The sequence below is a fragment of the Ornithorhynchus anatinus genome, chromosome 9 (assembly GCF_004115215.2).
Source record: "Ornithorhynchus anatinus isolate Pmale09 chromosome 9, mOrnAna1.pri.v4, whole genome shotgun sequence".
NCBI classification, from domain to species: domain Eukaryota; kingdom Metazoa; phylum Chordata; class Mammalia; order Monotremata; family Ornithorhynchidae; genus Ornithorhynchus; species Ornithorhynchus anatinus.
This window is the reverse complement of record NC_041736.1, coordinates 21,958,130-21,975,574: the sequence shown is the minus strand read 5'-3', so window position 1 is coordinate 21,975,574 and position 17,445 is coordinate 21,958,130. Positions and strand designations below refer to the sequence as shown.

General features: G+C 50.2%; 1 long non-coding RNA gene across 1 annotated transcript; it reads right to left on the bottom strand.

Annotated features, from left to right (window-relative positions):
- Positions 1–15,339: 15,339 nt before the first annotated feature.
- Positions 15,340–16,857, bottom strand: LOC114814225. Its single transcript, XR_003761981.2, has 3 exons — positions 16,818–16,857; positions 16,381–16,590; positions 15,340–15,529 (listed from the first exon to the last, which is right to left on the bottom strand). It is a non-coding gene; the product is annotated as an uncharacterized LOC114814225 (long non-coding RNA).
- Between the last annotated feature and the right edge of the window lie 588 nt (positions 16,858–17,445).

Below are 17,445 nucleotides of genomic sequence, written 5' to 3'. Positions count from 1 at the left end.
TGATGATTAAGGAAGGCCGATCACAGGCCGTAAGCTCCTTGGGAGTGGGAATCGTGTCTGACAACTCTGCTGTATTATACTTTCCCAAACGCTTAGTACAGGACTCAGCACAGAGTAAGTGCTCGAAGTAGATCACCGATTGATAGATAAATTGGAGTCCTGGAAAATTTCTCTCCTGTTTTACTACGTTTTGACTAATTTATATTTGTAACCACACATTTGGGATTTTCACCTCCATTCTCCACGGATTTCCTACACTGGAACCCTAGTTGAATTTAGGAAAGAGCACAGACTTGGGAGTCGGAGGTTTTGGGTTCTAATCCCACTCTGCCGCTTGTCAGCTGGGTGACTTTGGGCAAGTCACTTCACTTCTCTGTGCTTGAGTTACCTCATCTGTAAAATGGGGATTAAGACTGTGAGCCCCTCGTGGGACAACCTGATCACCTTGCATCTACCCCAGCGCTTGGAACAGGGCTTGGCCCATAGTAAGCGCTTAACAAATCCCATCATTATTATTATTATTGCTCTTACTGAGAGCATCATGCTGCTAAGTGATATTGAAACGAAACAGGCGTGTTTAGGCACTGACTCTCCCTTGTTTCGAACTTTCAGATGCTTTTTTCTTCGAATAATATTTTATAATCGGTTTTTATCTAATTACAAAAAAGTTCAACTGCTCAGAAGTGTCTTTTCTCTGCTAATTCTCAAAGATTATCTCCACCACCGATGGTATTTTTGAATGGCAAGCAAAAGATCAAATGACCAGAAGAGAGTCAGTCAGTCAATCCTATCTAGTGAGCGCTTACCGTGCGCAGAGCACTGCACTAGAGTGCAATGTGACAATATAAGAGGCCCGTTCCCTGCCCACAATGAGTTTACAGCCTCGAGGGAGAGGCAGACATTAATATAAAAGAATGTTCTGAGGTCATCACTTCTTTCTACCGCTTTTGCCTTTTAACTCGACTTCCCCTCATCACACATTCAGGACACATTCGGATCTTGGTATGTTTAATGATGAGATTCAAAAACAGCATCTGAACGAGGAAGGTTCCAAGATGAGGATTAAAATCTATTTATCGGCCCCCAAAAGATCTAGTTCCCAGATATTTACTGTGCCCAGAGTACAGATAACGCTGCACTGGGTGCCTGTGGTGTGTGTTGAAGAATCGGCATAATCCTAAATCACTAGATGCTCGAGGCCTACTGCGGGAAACAGGACAGATGAACATACAGTCCAAAAATGTCAACGCAGAGGCAGTGAGCACTGCGGTCAGTGGAGCGGAATGGTTGGACGGTGGAGGAGGTCGGAAAACGGAAAGTCAGACGGAGCGAGAAGAAGCGTCGCCCAGTGGCTAGAGCGTGGGCCCGGGAGTCAGAAGGACTTGTCTGCTGGGTGACCTCGGGCAAGATCGGTTGGGCGAAGACCCCGTCCGACATAGGGCTCGCAGTTTTAATCCCCATTTTTACAGATGAGGTAACCGAGGCCCAGAGAAGTGAAGCGACGAGTGGCAGAGCCGCAATTAGAACCCAGGGCCTCGGAGTCCCAATTTAGTTTTGCCCTCCTGGAAGACCACAACCTCCCGGCGTCACCGCCTCTCCTAGAAAGCTCGTTCTGTCAAGGGCAGCGTTTGCATGGGGCGAGATGTTGTGTCGCATTCTGAGAAGAGAGGGCTTTCTAGAAGCTTCTAAGAATGCTGGAAACCTCCTCGCCCTAGCATTAAGGCTCTTGACAGTCCAAAATTACTCTCTGAAGAAAGATGGGGAGGATGAGATTCTGCAGAGTCCTTGTTTCATTTCCCAAGGGACACATTCGTTTTTATACCTGCAAATCCGTTCCTAAACCTTCGGGATCATTTTCGAGGGATAGAAATTGTTGTTGACAGAGTTTTAGAAATTAGGATTAAGCTGCTGGCAACTTCACTGCCAAGCAGCGGAGCAGAGAGTAAAAGGATGAAATGTGAGAAGACGGGCTCACTGTGGAAGAAATAGATCTCAGGGCCACAGTTCTCTCAGCCAAAGTCTATTTAAATGATTTTTTGTCCATCAAGAAGACCATGATTCTGACATTCTAAAGCCCACCACAGATTACCGTGTCTTAACCTGTGGCTGCTGCTGCTTTTTTCTTCAACCGAAGACAGGTAGCTCTCTGTAATTAATCACTAGCAGCTGCCACTCTGGGCTAGCCCAGCTTGGCTAAATATTCTCCTAAACTGTTTCCCCTCAACTGAAATCATAGACCATGGCTCCATTCGCCATCTTCGGGAATGTCTGACGATTAGAATAGACGTAGCTGATGGATGTTGATCATGAAGCAATCCAAGATTTTAGCCTCCGCACGCATCCATCAGAAATTCTCTCCCGGTGCCTCTAGATTCAATTTACTCATGGTAATCTAGCAGTCGAATTTTCCGGATTGCTCTAATGAAGTTGATTTTCTCATCTTAATTTTCGAGTTTGTTAAGGGGCCTCACTCCTTATTCGTTTCCACGATTCCATCCTCTAGACGGCAAACTCATTACGGGCAGGAACCGTGTCTCCTAATTCTGCTGCACCGTGCTCTCCCGAGAGCTCAGAACAGTGCTCTGCGCGGAGTAGGCACTCGATAAATACCACTGATCGACGAAGGGGGTTTGCTCCCGCTTTCAGCCTATCGCATCTCAGGTCTACGGAATCCTGTCAGGTCCTGGGTCACCAAAAAATTCAACTGTCAGATTTTCCCCTCCACTTGCAGATGTCAGAATGTTCTAAGCTTGGTCCTCACTGCGCTTCGCTCTTTCCCTAAGAGTTGGCCTTTGCATTTGAACCTACACTGGTGGCCAAATTCATATTTGTGAGAAACGAATACCATCCCTTTTTCTGGTAATATCCTTATCTTTGGATTTCAGTCGATCAGTCGATCGCATTTCTTGAGCACTTACTGTGTATCGAGCAGTGTAATAATAATAACGGTAATAATGTCGGTATCTGTTAAGCGCTTACTATGTGCCGAGCACTGTCCTAAGCAGCTGGGGTAGATACGGGGTCATCAGGTTGTCCCACGTGAGGCTCACGGTTAATCCCCATTTTACAGATGAGGTAACTGAGGCCCAGAGAAGCGAAGTGACTCGCCCACAGTCCCACAGCTGACGAGTGGCAGAGCCGGGATTCGAACTCACAATAATAATGTGGGTACCTGTTGAGCGCTTACTGTGTGCCGAGCACCGTTCTAAGCGCTGGGGTAGACGCGGGGGAATCGGGTCGTCCCACGTGGGGCTCACGGTCTTCATCCCCATTTTACAGATGAGGGAACGGAGGCACCGAGAAGTGAAGTGACTTGCCCAAAGTCACACAGCTGACAAATGGTCGAGCCGGGATTCGAACCCGTGACCTCCCAAGCCCGTGCTCTTTCCACTGAGCCACGCTGTTTCTCTACTGTGTACTAAGCGCTTGGGAGAGTACGATATAACCAGAGTTGGTAAACACATTCCCTGCTCCCAAGGAGTTTACAGTCTAGAAGGGGAGACGGTCTAGAGCGTCTGACAGATGCTGCAATTATTATTATCTTTCTATCCGAACAAAGGTATCTACACTATTTTAAAAGACCTTACTGCCAGCTCGACTTTCTGTTTCAGTTTAGTCTATCTTTCCCTCCCTAGCTGAGGTTTCAGCCCTAATGAACCGACGCTAATCACTTTTGTGGCAACCTTAAGGGGGTGTATCTAGACAAGGAAATTAAATTTTGCTACAGAAAGACCCACCCTCTCAGCCTACGAGCAAGGGAGGTTCAGAAGGGTTTATGCCTGGCACCGAGAAAGCCGGCCACCTCGTCACTTTAGCCCGAAAGGTGCTATCTCAGCCTTTCCCGCTCGCCTTGGCCCTGCTGGTCAATCAACCATTAATCAATCATATTGATTGAGCGCTTACTGTGTGCAGAGCACTGTAATATTAATAATAATAATAATAATAATAACGTTGGTATTCGTTAAGCGCTTACTATGTGCCGAGCCCTGTTCTCAGCGCTGGGGGAGACACAGGGGAATCAGGTTGTCCCGCGTGGGGCTCACGGTCCTCATCCCCATTTTACTGATGAGGCGACTGAGGCCTAGAGAAGTTAAGTGACTTGCCCACAGTCACCCAGCGGACAAGTGGCAGAGCCGGCATTCGAACTCATGACCTCTGACTCCCAAACCCGGGCTCTTTCCACTGAGCCACGCTGCTTCCCGCGTACGACACAACAGACACACGGCCGTCCGGCTAGCTCTGCTGGCTCTCAGCACAGGTCTCCGAGGTATTTTTGTTTGCTTTTTTCTTTACTTTATGGTATTGGTTAAGCGCTCACCGTGACTCAAGCACTGTTAATAATAATGTTGGTATTTGTTAAGCGCTTACTATGTGCCGAGCACTGTTCCAAGCCCTGGGGGAGATACAGGGGAATCAGGTTGTCCCACGTGAGGCTCACCGTTAATCCCCATTTTACAGATGAGGTAACCGAGGCACAGAGAAGAGAAGTGACTTGCCCACAGTCCTAGGTGCTGGTGTAGATACAACTTAATCAGATAAGGTGATGGGGGGCACAGTGGAGGGAATTGACTTGCCCAAGGTCACACAGCAAGGGTTTGGCAGAGCTGGGATTAGAACCCAGGTCCTCCGACTCTCAGGCCCGGGCTCTTTCGACTAGGCCACGCCGCTTCCTCTTCCCTTCTCAGCCTCGTTTGGAAGACGACGTGAACCAGTGTGGCCAATTAGCCCGGGGCCTTATTATGTGTGCACTGACTTCCCACTGGCTACATAATAATAATAATGATGTTGGTATTCGTTAAGCGCTTACTATGTGCAGAGCACTGTCCTAAACTCTGGGGTAGATACAGGGTCATCAGGTTGTCCCCCGCGAGGCTCGCAGTCTTAATCCCCACTTTACGGATGAGGGAACTGAGGCACAGAGAAGTTAAGCGACGTGCCCACAGTCACCACAGCCGACAAGTGGCAGAGCCGGGGTTCGAACCCATGACATCTGACTCCCGAGCCCGGGCTCTTTCCACTGAGCCACGCCGCCTCTCTGACACGTGATCATGAGACCGATTGAGGAATAAATACTCATTAACTACTGATTATGTGATGGATTCGTGGACTGGTTGAGAAACCATAGGAGTCTTTTCTGTCATCGTAAGATATCGGCAAAGTGCTTACTACGTGCCCAGCACCGTAGTAAGCACTGCAGCAGAAACTAGCTAATCAGGGTGGACACAGTCCAGGTCCCTCTTGGGGCTCACAGTGCACTGTAAGCTCGTCGTGGGCGGGGAACATGTCTGATCATCGTTATATTGGCCTCTCCCAAGAACTTAGCACAGTGCTCCGTGCACACAAAGTGCTCAAAAAATACGACCGAACGAATTCGTCCGCATTTTACAGCTGAGGGAACTGAGGCTCGGAGAAGCCAAGTGACTCGCCCGAGGTCACACGGCAGACGAGTGGCGGAGCAGGGATCAGAACCCAGCTCCCGACTCCCTGGCCCGTGCTCTTTCCACTAAGCCACGCTGCATTTTCAACTTCTCCAAGTTCTTGGTTTAAATGTCAGAGCTTGAGTTTTTCCCACTGCCTGTCCTCAACCTCTTTGCGCTCTTCCGAAGCGTTTTTTCTTTTTATCTCTTCCTTCGTCCGGAACTCTCCTCTTCTCGAGCAATCTTCGACTACCCCCGACCGTGCTCGGCCCCGCCGTCTCCTCTCCGTAATTCAGTCTGACCCCTCCTAACTTCGTCCAGAATTTGTGCTGATTCACGCTGGTAAATGACAGCGTTCCGTAAACCGACTTATCGTTTCATGGAGAGCTCGCTCTCTCTTCCCGGCTTTAAGTGAACACGCCGCTTCGGTTTTCCAAATGTCAGAGTTAGTAATGACTCTTCGGAAGAGTAAGAAAACACCTTTTATCTGACGGGAATAAAGTGCTTTTTAACTACTACTTAATCCCGAGAGGTATATTTCCATGCCGCGAGATGAACGAAAATCGCGGGAGCCGCCTTCGCCAAGTTCTGCTCCCCTTGGACGGCTGAGTTCGCGACCGTGCGCTGAGATGGTTCCCGGCCATTATAAACGATAGCCAGAAGAGATTCGCTCACGGATCCGGTCGAAGAAAACACGCTTTGAGGAGAAAACCTTTTTATTCTCTAATAATAATAATAATAATAATAATAATAATAATGTTGGTATCTGTGAAGCGCTTACTAGGTGCAGAGCACTGTTCTAAGCGCTGGGGCAGATACAGGGTAATCAGGTTGTCCCGCGTGAGGCTCACGGTTAATCCCCATTTTCCAGATGAGGGAACTCTATTCCAGCGCCCCACCAGAGTGACTGTTTGTGGTCTGTGATTTGGAAGCCGTGTGGCCCGGTATAAAGAGCAGGAGCCTGGGAGTCCGAGGACCTGGGTTCGAATCTTGACTCTGCCGCTCACCTGCTGTGTGAGCTCGGGCAGATCACTCGGCTTCTCGGTGCCTCAGTTCCCTAGCCTGCAAGATCTGTATCCGGTACCCGTTCTCCCTCGTACTTAGAGCGGGAGCGACGCGAGTGACCTGATTCTTTTGTAATAATAATAACGATGACGGTGGCATCTGTTAAGCGCTTACTATGTGCCGAGCACTGCTCTAAGCGCGGGGGTAGATAACCGGGTGATCAGGTTGTCCCGCATGGGGCTCGCAGCCTTAATCCCCATTTTACAGACGAGGTGACTGAGGCACAGAGAAGTCAAGTGACCCGCCCCAAGTCACACAGCCGATCGGCGGCCGAGTCGGGATTAGAAGCCACGACCTCTGACTCCCAAGCCCGTACCCTTTCCACGAAGCTACTGCAGCACTCGGTAGAGTGCCTGGAATAGAGTAAGAACTTACCAAGTACTACAGTTATTATTATTACTATTATTAGCGTTATCACCGGTAGCCTGGGTACGTATTCCACAGTGGATTGCACAGTACAGAGCACTCGTACCATCTGCTTGGGGAGACGGGCGTCGAACGTCATTTTAGAGAAATGACTGGGGCAGCAAAGTGAAGTATACCCTGGAGAGGAGAGAGTCTGGAGACAGATCGGCGAGGAGGCTTCGGCCCAAATCAACCCGAGCGGTTGAGCGGCGTGGGGGTTGTTCGGATGGAAAGGGAGAGGCGAATCCTGGAAATGTTGAGGAGGAAAAACCAACAGGATTTGTCAACTCGATTGAATACGGAGGTTGACAGAGAGGGAATGGTCAAGGATGCGAGAAGCAGTGAGGCCTAGTGGATTGAGCCCGGGCCTGGGACTCAGAAGAAACTGGGTTCTAATCCCAGCTCCGCCACTAGTCTGTGGTGTGACCTTGGATAAGTCACTTCACTTCTCTGTGCCTCGGTTATCTCATCTGTAAAATGGGGCCTGACTGAGAGCCCTAAGCAGGACACGGACTGTGTCCAAACGATTCTGCGCCTATCCCGGTGCTTAGTACGGCGGCTGGCACATACTAAGCGCGCAACGAATACCTAAAAAAAAAAAGGTAATGACAAGGTCGTGGCTTTAGAGAAGGGGACGCTTACGTACACATCTGTAGATCATATATTTATAATGGTAACGGTATTCTTTAAGCACTTACTATGAGCTAGGCAGCGTACTGAGTGCTGGAATTAATGTCTGTCTCCCCCTCCGTTAAGCTCGTTGTGGGCAGGGAATGTGTCTGTTTATTGTTATACTGCATTCTCCCAAGCGCTCACTACAATATTCCGCACAGAGTAAGCGCCGAATGAATACGAACGATCGGTGCCATCAACTGTGCCGGGGAAGTTAGGTGGAGGGGAGGAGGTCTTCGAGAAAGGTAACGTATTACTCGGCTATTTTCCCACCTCTGAAACGGAGGCGGTTATCTTCCTGACTTCAGCCTGAAGGACGTGCCCGTCGGAAGGACGGAACTCACGGGGGCAAAACATCTTCATAGAATGTCAGATGAGGCTCAGTGGACTGAAAGCGATTTCCATTTTTCTACAAAGACCGCTGGCCCTGTGATGGACGAACGCGGCCAACTCTCCTCCAGGTCTCCACGGCGCTTCGGCGGAACTGGGCCGAGACCCCCTGGCCTCCTCTGACCGGAAAAATGGGGCTTGTCTGGGTTTGTCTCCCTTCGGGTATCTTTTTTTCCTGGCCGTCTGCACCCTCGAGGGTTCAGCGCGCCGCGGGGGGTGGGCCGCTAATGGAAGGAGGTGTTTTACAACGTCTGACAGACTATCCTTTGGGTTCTGAATTATGAACCGTTCCCAGAATACGCCTCTTCTGATCCTGTGATAGTGACTAGGGCCTTGTGTTATATTCGGATATTTCCCGGAATTAGAGCTAATAGAGGGAGAAAAAATGATCGTCGGGAGTGATCTTTATAGCCGACTGCAATGGGGAGAAAAAAGCATCATTCTGCGAGTGTTTGGGGTAATTATTCATTCATTCACCCGCCAACTGCTCTGGGGGGAAAAAAGCATCATTCTGCGAGTGTTTGGGGTAATCATTCATTCATTCATCCAATCATATTTATTCAGTGCTTCCCGTGTGCAGAGCGCTGTATTTAGGGCTTGGGAGAGGACAATATAACAGTAAACAGACGCATCCCCTGGCCACGGCGAGCTTACGGTCCAGAGGGGGAGACAGACGTTCACATAGATAAAGAAATTACAGATATGTACAGAAGTGCTGTGGGGCTGGGAGCGGGGAACGAATGAAGGGAGAGAGTCAGGGTGATGAAGAAAGGAGTGGGAGAAGTGAAAAAGAGGACTTATTCAGGGAAGGCCTCTTGGAGGAGATTTTATGAATTATGCCCCCATCCCTGGAGAAAGGGGGCAGGTCGCAGCGGGAGAAAAATAATAAGGTAGCCATTAAAGGAAAAAAAACTGACTTTTGCAAGCGGATGGAGAATCCTCCTCAGTGTCAACCACATTAGAGGGAAACTCTTCCTCTCGTTCTGAATGTTAAATTTCCACCTGTGGAAAACAAGTAGATTTCTATGATTTAGGGATAGCTATGATTTATTCCAGCACGGGCATTTGCACTGGCAATCAATACTTGCTGGAAAACAATAGCATATTTCCCGGCAGAAACGATCAGTCTTCCCTTGACTATATAGACTTTCCTTTAGGAAACCCAGGAATGATTTATTTTGATTTACCAATTGGTCCGCCATGTGACTCGAATCAGAGAGGGCTTCCCTCTCTAAATCCTGATTGATTAAAAATTGAGGGGAGCGTTATTCTGGGCCCCGCCTGTCAAAAGAAATACAAACATGTTCTCCGTTGAGAAGGAGAAAAGACGGGAAAATAAGCGATGTCCTCTTTCTGATTTTGACAATGTGTAGGAGTTTTCGGTTGTCTAAGGTAACAACAGGGACATTGATCACGGGTACAGGATGATGTGAAAAGCATCCCTTTCAGGAACTGAACGGATTCTAACAGAAAAGATCTGCATATGCCCCTGCTTATCGAAGAAGAAGCCACAGACGGGGAAATTCCCCTACGGCTCCATTTTTTTGGTTTGTTTTTGCTTTTGTTTCTAATGGATCTGTGTCGGGCACCGGGGTAGACACGGGCTGATACAGGTTGGACCCAGTCCGTGTCCCACGTGGGGCTCCGTCATTCCCCTTTCATAGATGAGGGAACTGAGGTGCAAAGAAGTTAAGTGACTTGTCCGAAGTCACACCGGACGTGTGGCAGAGCCGGGATTAGAACTCAGGTCCTATGTCTCCCAGGCCCTTGCTCTATCCACCGGGCCACACTGTGTGTGGCCGAATAAGCCCCCGGAGGATCCACAAACCCAACACGCCGTGCACACGCAAAGGCTGACCTCTGTTACGCTGCTCTCAACCGATCGATCCATCCATCAACGTATTCAGCAACGGGTGCGGGGCACCGTACCGAGCCCTTGGGTAAGGTACAGTACAATGGCTCACTGTGGACAAGGAACGCATCTGCCCACTCTCTTCATCTGTACCCTCCCAAGTGCTTAGTACAGCTCTGTACTCAGTAAGCTCCCAATAAATATGAGAATCAGAGTGGCTCAGTGGATAGACCATGCGCCTGGGGCTCAGAAGGACCCGGGTTCTAAGCCCAGCTCTGCCATATATCTCCTGTGTGACCCTGGGCAAGTCACTTCACTTCTCTGGGCCTCGGTTACCTCATCTGTAACATGGGGAATTAAAACTACGAGCCCCACGTGGGACAGGGACTGTGTCCAACCTGATCAACTTGCCAGGGCTTAGTACCGTGCCTGGTTCCTAGTATGTGCTTAACAAGTACCAGGAGGATTATTATCATCATTAATTATTATATACGATTGATGATGACGACGATGATGATGATGATGATGACGGCGTCCTTACCGAGACACTCTTTGGGGGCCAAACCCCTGGATCCTTTCCCCATTTCCTTTCCCTCCAGAGCCCTCTCCCATCACCGCTCTGTGGCCTACTCCCCCGTCCTCCCTCCTACTTAGACCGTGAGCCCCATCAGTCCATCCATCGACGGGATCTACCGAGCGCTTACTGTGTGCAGAGCACTGTATTAAGCGCTTGGGAGAGTACGGTACATCGGAGTCGGTAGACAAGTTCCCTGCCCACAGAGAGCTTACAGTTTGGAGGGGGAGACAGACGATAATAGAAACAAACGAGTAACGGATTTGAGTATAAAACATTCTGCGCCTGGGACAGAAAGATCAGTCCACAAACTGGCACGGACGACCTAAAAATTCAAAGCCCACACGTCGCTTGGCCACAGGCCCTGAGGATTTTTGCCCAACCGCACAAGCTTTCCTATCCACCTAACACTGAACCACGTCATCACGTGGTGACCGGTTAGAGGGTGATAGATCCCTTTTTGATACCTGAAAAGAGTGCGACTGTCCTCCGGTGCCCATAAATTGTCAAATCAACTTCCAAGGCCTTCCTCAGATAATGTGAACCTTGGGAATATCCGCATTTTCCCCACAGATAACATACATATCATCGGAGTAAACTTCCAGGAACTTGGTCCGCGACTCTCACCGTCCTTCGAGCAGCCATCCGTCAAACTTACAGCGGTCTTTTGAGATAGTCTATTAGCTCGGTTCATGACTACGCTTTCCCAACCTCTACTCCGTGGGACCCCGGACGGCTTTACCTTGTTGCAATTAAGGTCTTATTTCTGGTCTCTCATCCGAGCGGTAGCACTGAGTGCCAATACATTACAGGACGACGGCCTTCCATCGATGAAAACACACGGCAGAAGGTTGGCATGCCACTAGAGAAACTGGCTTGCCCATACATCACCCTGTTTGCCAACATCATTTATCAGAATATTAAAAGAGGCACTGTGAACTCGATCATTTTAAGTCTCCAGCACAGAGGAATTCTGGGCTGGGCATCTCAGATGTAAGCGAAGTGGCTTTCGTACTTCGGTGAAAGGTTTTATTATGCTTGTTCCTCCGATTAATAATAATAATGCTGGTAGTTGTTAAGCGCTTACTATGTGCCGAGCACTGTCCTAAGCGCTGGGGTAGATACAAGGGAATCAGGTTGTCCCCCGTGGGGCTCACGATCTTCATCTCCATTTTACAGATGAGGTCACCGAGGCCCAGAGAAGTGAAGTGACTCGGCTGACGAGTGGCAGAGCCGGCATTCGAACCCCTGACCCCTGACTCCCAAGCCCGGGCTCTTTCCGCTGAGCCACGCTGCCTCTCCACAATTAATGAAATCGGATCTCCTAAAATACTTCCCACAACCTCGATTTAAACCCAGCCGTTGCACAGCTCTCTAGGATGACAGTGTCTACGGCTGCGAATAACAACTTACGGACTTTGGCGAAGGTTACCCAAAGTGGAAAGACTTATTATTGCCCTTCCGCTTATGTGGACACATATTATTTAATTCAGTGAGCTCTGTAGTAGCTCGTGGACTCGATATGCCTATCCATAGACTGTCCCTTTGAGTCCAAGGAAACCGTCATGATCTAAAACAAGAGGATATAAGATGGCTCCTACCCAAGCTTTTTAGGGTTGAAAATGGAAAATAGTTTGGCGTATCAAATCACACTCACTGATTTTCACATACACGCTCTCACACACACACACACAGAGTTTAGTACAGTGCTCTGCCCCCAGTGAGCGCTTAATAAATACGATTAAATGAATGAGTTCAGTAGTTAGAAGCAGCACGGCTTAGTGGATAATAATAATAATGTTGGTATTTGTTAAGCGCTCACTCCGTGCAGAGCACTGTTCTAAGCGCTGAGGTAGATACAGGGCCATCAGGTTGTCCCACGTGAGGCTCACCGCCTTCGTCCCCATTTTACAGATGAGGGAACCGAGGCCCAGAGAAGTGAAGTGACTTGCCCACGGTCACACAGAGCCGGGATTCGAACCCATGACCTCTGACTCCCAAGCCCGGGCCCTTTCCACTGAGCCACGCTGCTCCTCTGGATACAGCAAGGGCCTGGGAGTCAGAAAGACCCGCGTTCTAATCCCGGCTCCCCCGCCTGTCTGCTGTGTGACCTTGGGCAAGTCACTTCACTGCTCTGGGACTCAGTTCCCTCAGGTGTAAAATGGGGATTAACCGTGAGCCTCGTGTGGGCCACGTACTACGACCCACCTGATTAGCTTGCATCGACTCCGGTGCTCAGTGCCGTGCCTGACACATGGTAAGTGCTTAAGAAATACCAGAAGATCTTAAAAAATGTTGTCTTCATTTGGCATCCAAGCAACGTGGCATTTTAATACTTAAAACACATCCCTTTCCATCGATCTGGGATGGGACTGGGCCACAGACAAGGTCTTATGTAGTGACTTATTTTTTAACCGGTATTTCGTTTCACGCTTACTAATGGTAATAACGTTGGTATTTGTTTAGCCCTTACTCTGTGCCGAGCCACTACTCTAAGCGCTGGAGTGGATACAAGGTAATCAGGTTGTCCCACGTGGGGCTCACAGTCTTCAATCCCCATTTTACCGATGAGGTAACTGAGGCACAGAGAAGTTAAGTGACTCGCCCAAGGTCACACAGCTGACAAGCGGCGGAGCTGGGATTAGAACCCACGACCTCTTGACTCCCACGCCCGGGCTCTTTCCACCGAGCCACGCTGCTTCTCAGGTCCAGCACTGTTCTAAGCCCTGGGATAAATTCAGATTGGACGTAGCCTCCGTCCCCCATGGGGCTCACAGTCTAAGTGGGGAGGAGAACAGGTATTAAATCCACATTTTACAAGGTAACTGAGGCGCAGAGACATCAGGTGAGTTGCCCAAGATGGCACAGTAGGCAAATAGCAGAGGCGGAATGAGTGAGAACCCCGGTACCCTGACTGCCGGGTCCGAGCTCTCAGTGGAAAGAGCCCGGGCTGCGGAGTCCGAGGTCATGGGTTCGACTCCCGGCCCTGCCACCCGTCGGCTGTGTGACTGTGGGCCAGTCACTTCGCTTCTCTGGGCCTCAGCGACCTCGTCTGGAAAATGGGGATTAACCGTGAGCCTCACGGGGGACGACCCGATGACCCCGTATCTCCCCCGGCGCTTAGAACGGTGCTCTGCACATAGGAAGCGCTTAACGGATACCAACATCATCATTATTATTAGGCCACGATGCTTCCAGTGGAATGGATTGCCCATTTTAATACCCTGGATTCGGAACTTTCAAAATTCTGAGATCTTCTTTGGAAGTCGCCACTGTGTAAAAACCCCCGGACGTTTACAGGAAGTGAGAGAGAGAGAGAGAGAGAGAGACTGCGGTCTAGTAGAGACCCCAGATCAGCTGACCGCACAGTAGAATAACCAGACGGAGGGTCAGGAGGAAACAGACAAGCAAAACGGAAAAACCCCATCATTGATAGGCGGAGCGAGTGAATATATCTACAGGTCAGGGATGGGAGAGCCACCGGGTTGGAAGAATGGGGACTGAATGAGTAAATCCGAGTGATTTGCTTTTCCGAAGCAGCAAGAGAAATTGTCATTTCAGCCGCACGATTTGAATATTGCTTTAAAGCAGGAACGTTAAGATGAAGGCCCCCCCCCCCACCCCGCCCTTATTCAGTCATTCATCTAATCATTCGATCACATTTAATGATGTTGGTATCTGTTAAGCGCTTCCTATGTGCAGAGCACTGTTCCAAGCGCCGGGGGGAGATGCAGGGTCATCGGGTTGTCCCGCGGGAGGCTCGCAGTCTTCATCCCCATTTTCCAGATGAGGGAACCGAGGCCCAGAGAAGCGAAGGGACTCGCCCACGGTCACCCGGCTGACGAGGGGCAGAGCCGGGATTCGAACTCATGACCTCTGACTCCCAAACCCGGGCTCTTTCCACTGAGCCACGCTGCTTCCGGGCTTACTGTGGGCAGAGCACGGTACTGACTGCTTGGGAGAGTACAACGCAACGACGAACAGCCACATCCCCGGCCCACAGCGAGCTCACGGTCTCGGTGGGGGGGGACGGACAGAAACGAATAAAATGACCGGATACGTACGTAAGTGCTGCGGGGCCGGGAAGGGGGAATGAATAAAAGGAGCAAGTCGGGACGACGCAGAAGGGGGTGGAGGAGGAAAGGAGGGATTAGTCAGGGAAGGCTTCTAGGAGGGAATGCGCCTTCAATAAGGCTTTGAAGGTGGGGAGAGGAATTGTCCGTCGGATTTGAGGAGCACTTGTGCTCTCCCACAAGTGCGGCTTGCAAGTCCGAGGTCATGGGTTCGAATCCCGGCCCTGCCGCTTGGCAGCTGTGGGACTGTGGGCGGGTCACTTCGCTTCTCTGACCCTCGGTGACCTCATCTGTAAAATGGGGATTAACCGTGAGCCTCACGTGGGACGACCTGATTACCCTTTATCTGCCCCGGCGCTTAGAACGGTGCTCTGCACACGGTAAGCGCTTAACAAATACCAACCAACATCACAATGCTCCGCACACAGTGAGTGCTCGATAAATACAATTGCCCGAGCGACTGAACACGTGACTTTATCGCTAGGAATCCATTATAGCGGCTCACCCAAGAACGGATCCGATCCCTCTCATACCCCCTGATTCCACAAGAGTCGACCCTCCCCCCCAGTGAGAAATAAATAAAACGTAAGCAATTTATTCCATGAGCTCAGTAAGATCGACGACTGATAGCCGTAACTTGTGCGGTTAAATTCTGGGTTTCTCAAAAAAAAAAAATACAAATTTTTTTTTTGCTAAATAAAGATATCTTCCAACATTATCTTTTTATATCCAATTATTCTTCATACCCCATCGTACAGGACAACTAGAAAACGCCACTTTTAAAATCGTTTTGACAAACGGCAGAGAAAGTACATTACACAGACAAGATAATGCTAAAAATGGGAAATTCAACTGACAAATACACAGGAACGAAAATGAAACCTTTGGGTCTACGGTCAGAGAGATTTCCTTTTATTATTGCAAAAATACGCGACTGGATTTTCCAAAACGGAATGATGAGCTCTAAGGAACGTCAGTCGTTTCACATGATGCTGATGCACAGGAGATGATTTGACTTAATAACGAAGATGAGAAAAGATAAACCATGAACCAAATGCAGCTTGCAGTAAGGGCGCCTACGCTGGAGGGAGAAAGTTGATACGTGAAAGATTAAAAAACATTATTCATCTCCTTCTCACTGCGGGGTGTCTAAACTATCACCCAACAAGCAAGCTTCCTACGCCCTCTGGAGCTCCTTTAACAGCCCGAGGTGAACGCGCCCGTTGAACTACTTTCACGCCCTCAACCGAAGAAAATCCAAGCAGCTACTGGAACAAATGCCCCTTGCTTCCTACCGACTGAAGCGATTCGGGTTTTCAGACCGAGAAGGGCTGGGGCCAAAAAATGTGCTGCGCCATCCCCGCAGAGATTGGTTGATAAAAAAGGGCTTAGCATAGGGCTCTGCACACGGCAAGGGCTCGATAAACACGATCGAATGAATGAATAAAAAGGAAAAAGACGAGCTTAAATCCCGTCGTTCCTTTGCCAGCGGCCGGTGAGCCCGCGAGAATCTCATTCATCTTGTCTATCTCACCGCCGGCCCCTCGCCCGCCTCCGGCCCTCCCTCTTCGTATCCCACGGACGACGACTCTCCCTCCTTCAAAGCCTGAATGAAGGCCCATCTCCTCCAAGAGGTCTTCCCTGATAATAAGCCGTCCTCTCCTCTTCTCCCATTCCCTTCTGCGTCGTCCTGACTTGCTCCCTTTATTCATTCCGTCTCCCGGCCCCACGGCACTTCTGTACGTATACGTGACCTATTTATTCTTAATAACGTCTGCCTCCCCCTCTACATCTCCCCCTCTGGGCCGTGAGCTCTCTGTGGCCAGGGAGCGTGTCCGTTTATTTTTACACCGTACTCTCCGGGGCGCTTGATACAGTGCTTGGCACACAGTAGGCACTCGGTAAATGCAGTTGACCGAAGGAGTGACTCACTGAATGACGCTCGTCGCGCGATGCTTGGAGGTCTGCAGGACAACTATCCCTCCTCTTCGAGTCGATCCTGGGAAGGTGACCAGAGCTTCCCTAGACTCACATCGTGTCGGGCGGATACGGCCGGCTCCATCTGCCCGAGAGGGTTTTGAGCTGGTTCGACCTAAAGGCGAGGGGTTGGGGCTTCTTCACCTCTCCGCGTTCCATCCGACCCTACAGTAATAGAGTAATCGGACGCGTTGAGCACCCAGTGTGTGCTAAGCACTGGGAGAGTGGCACGCGGATGAGATCTCCACAAGGTTCTGCCTGAGGGCTTGCCTAAGAGAACGCCCGGTGACAGAGAAGGAAGAGGAGGATAGACGAAACGCGTATAAGAAAGACCGGAGAGACGCCGCGCTCCTCCGACGCCAACCTCCTCGCTGTACCTCGATCTCGCCTACCTCGCTGCCGACCTCTCGTCGACGTCCTGCTTCTGGCCTGGGACCTCTTCCCTCTTCCTGTCCGACAGACCATCACTCTTCCCACTTTCGAAGCCTTCCTGAAGGCACGTAAGAATAATAATAACGTCGGTGTCCGTTAAGCGCTTACTATGTGCGGAGCACCCTTCTAAGCGCCGGGGGAGATACGGGGTCATCGGGTCGTCCCACGTGAGGCTCACGGTTAATCCCCATTTTACAGATGAGGCACCTGAGGCCCAGAGAAGTGAAGTGACTCGGCCACGGTCACACAGCGGACGAGTGGCAGAGCCGGGAGTCGAACCCATGACCTCGGACTCCGAAGCCCGGGCTCTTTCCACTGAGCCACGCTGCCTCTTCTGCACGAGCCCTTCCCTCACTGAGCCCTCGTTTCCTCTTCTCCCCAGCCCTTCTGCGTCGCCCTGATCTGCTCCCTTTATTCCCCCCCTCCCTCCACCCCACAGCACTTGGGTACATATCCGCAATTTGGGTCGGGGACTGCGTCCAACCTTATCACAGTGCTCCGCACACAGTAGGCACGCGATAAATACGACTGGATGAACGCATGAACCCGATTACCTCGTATCTACCCCAGCCCTTAGGACAGTGCGTG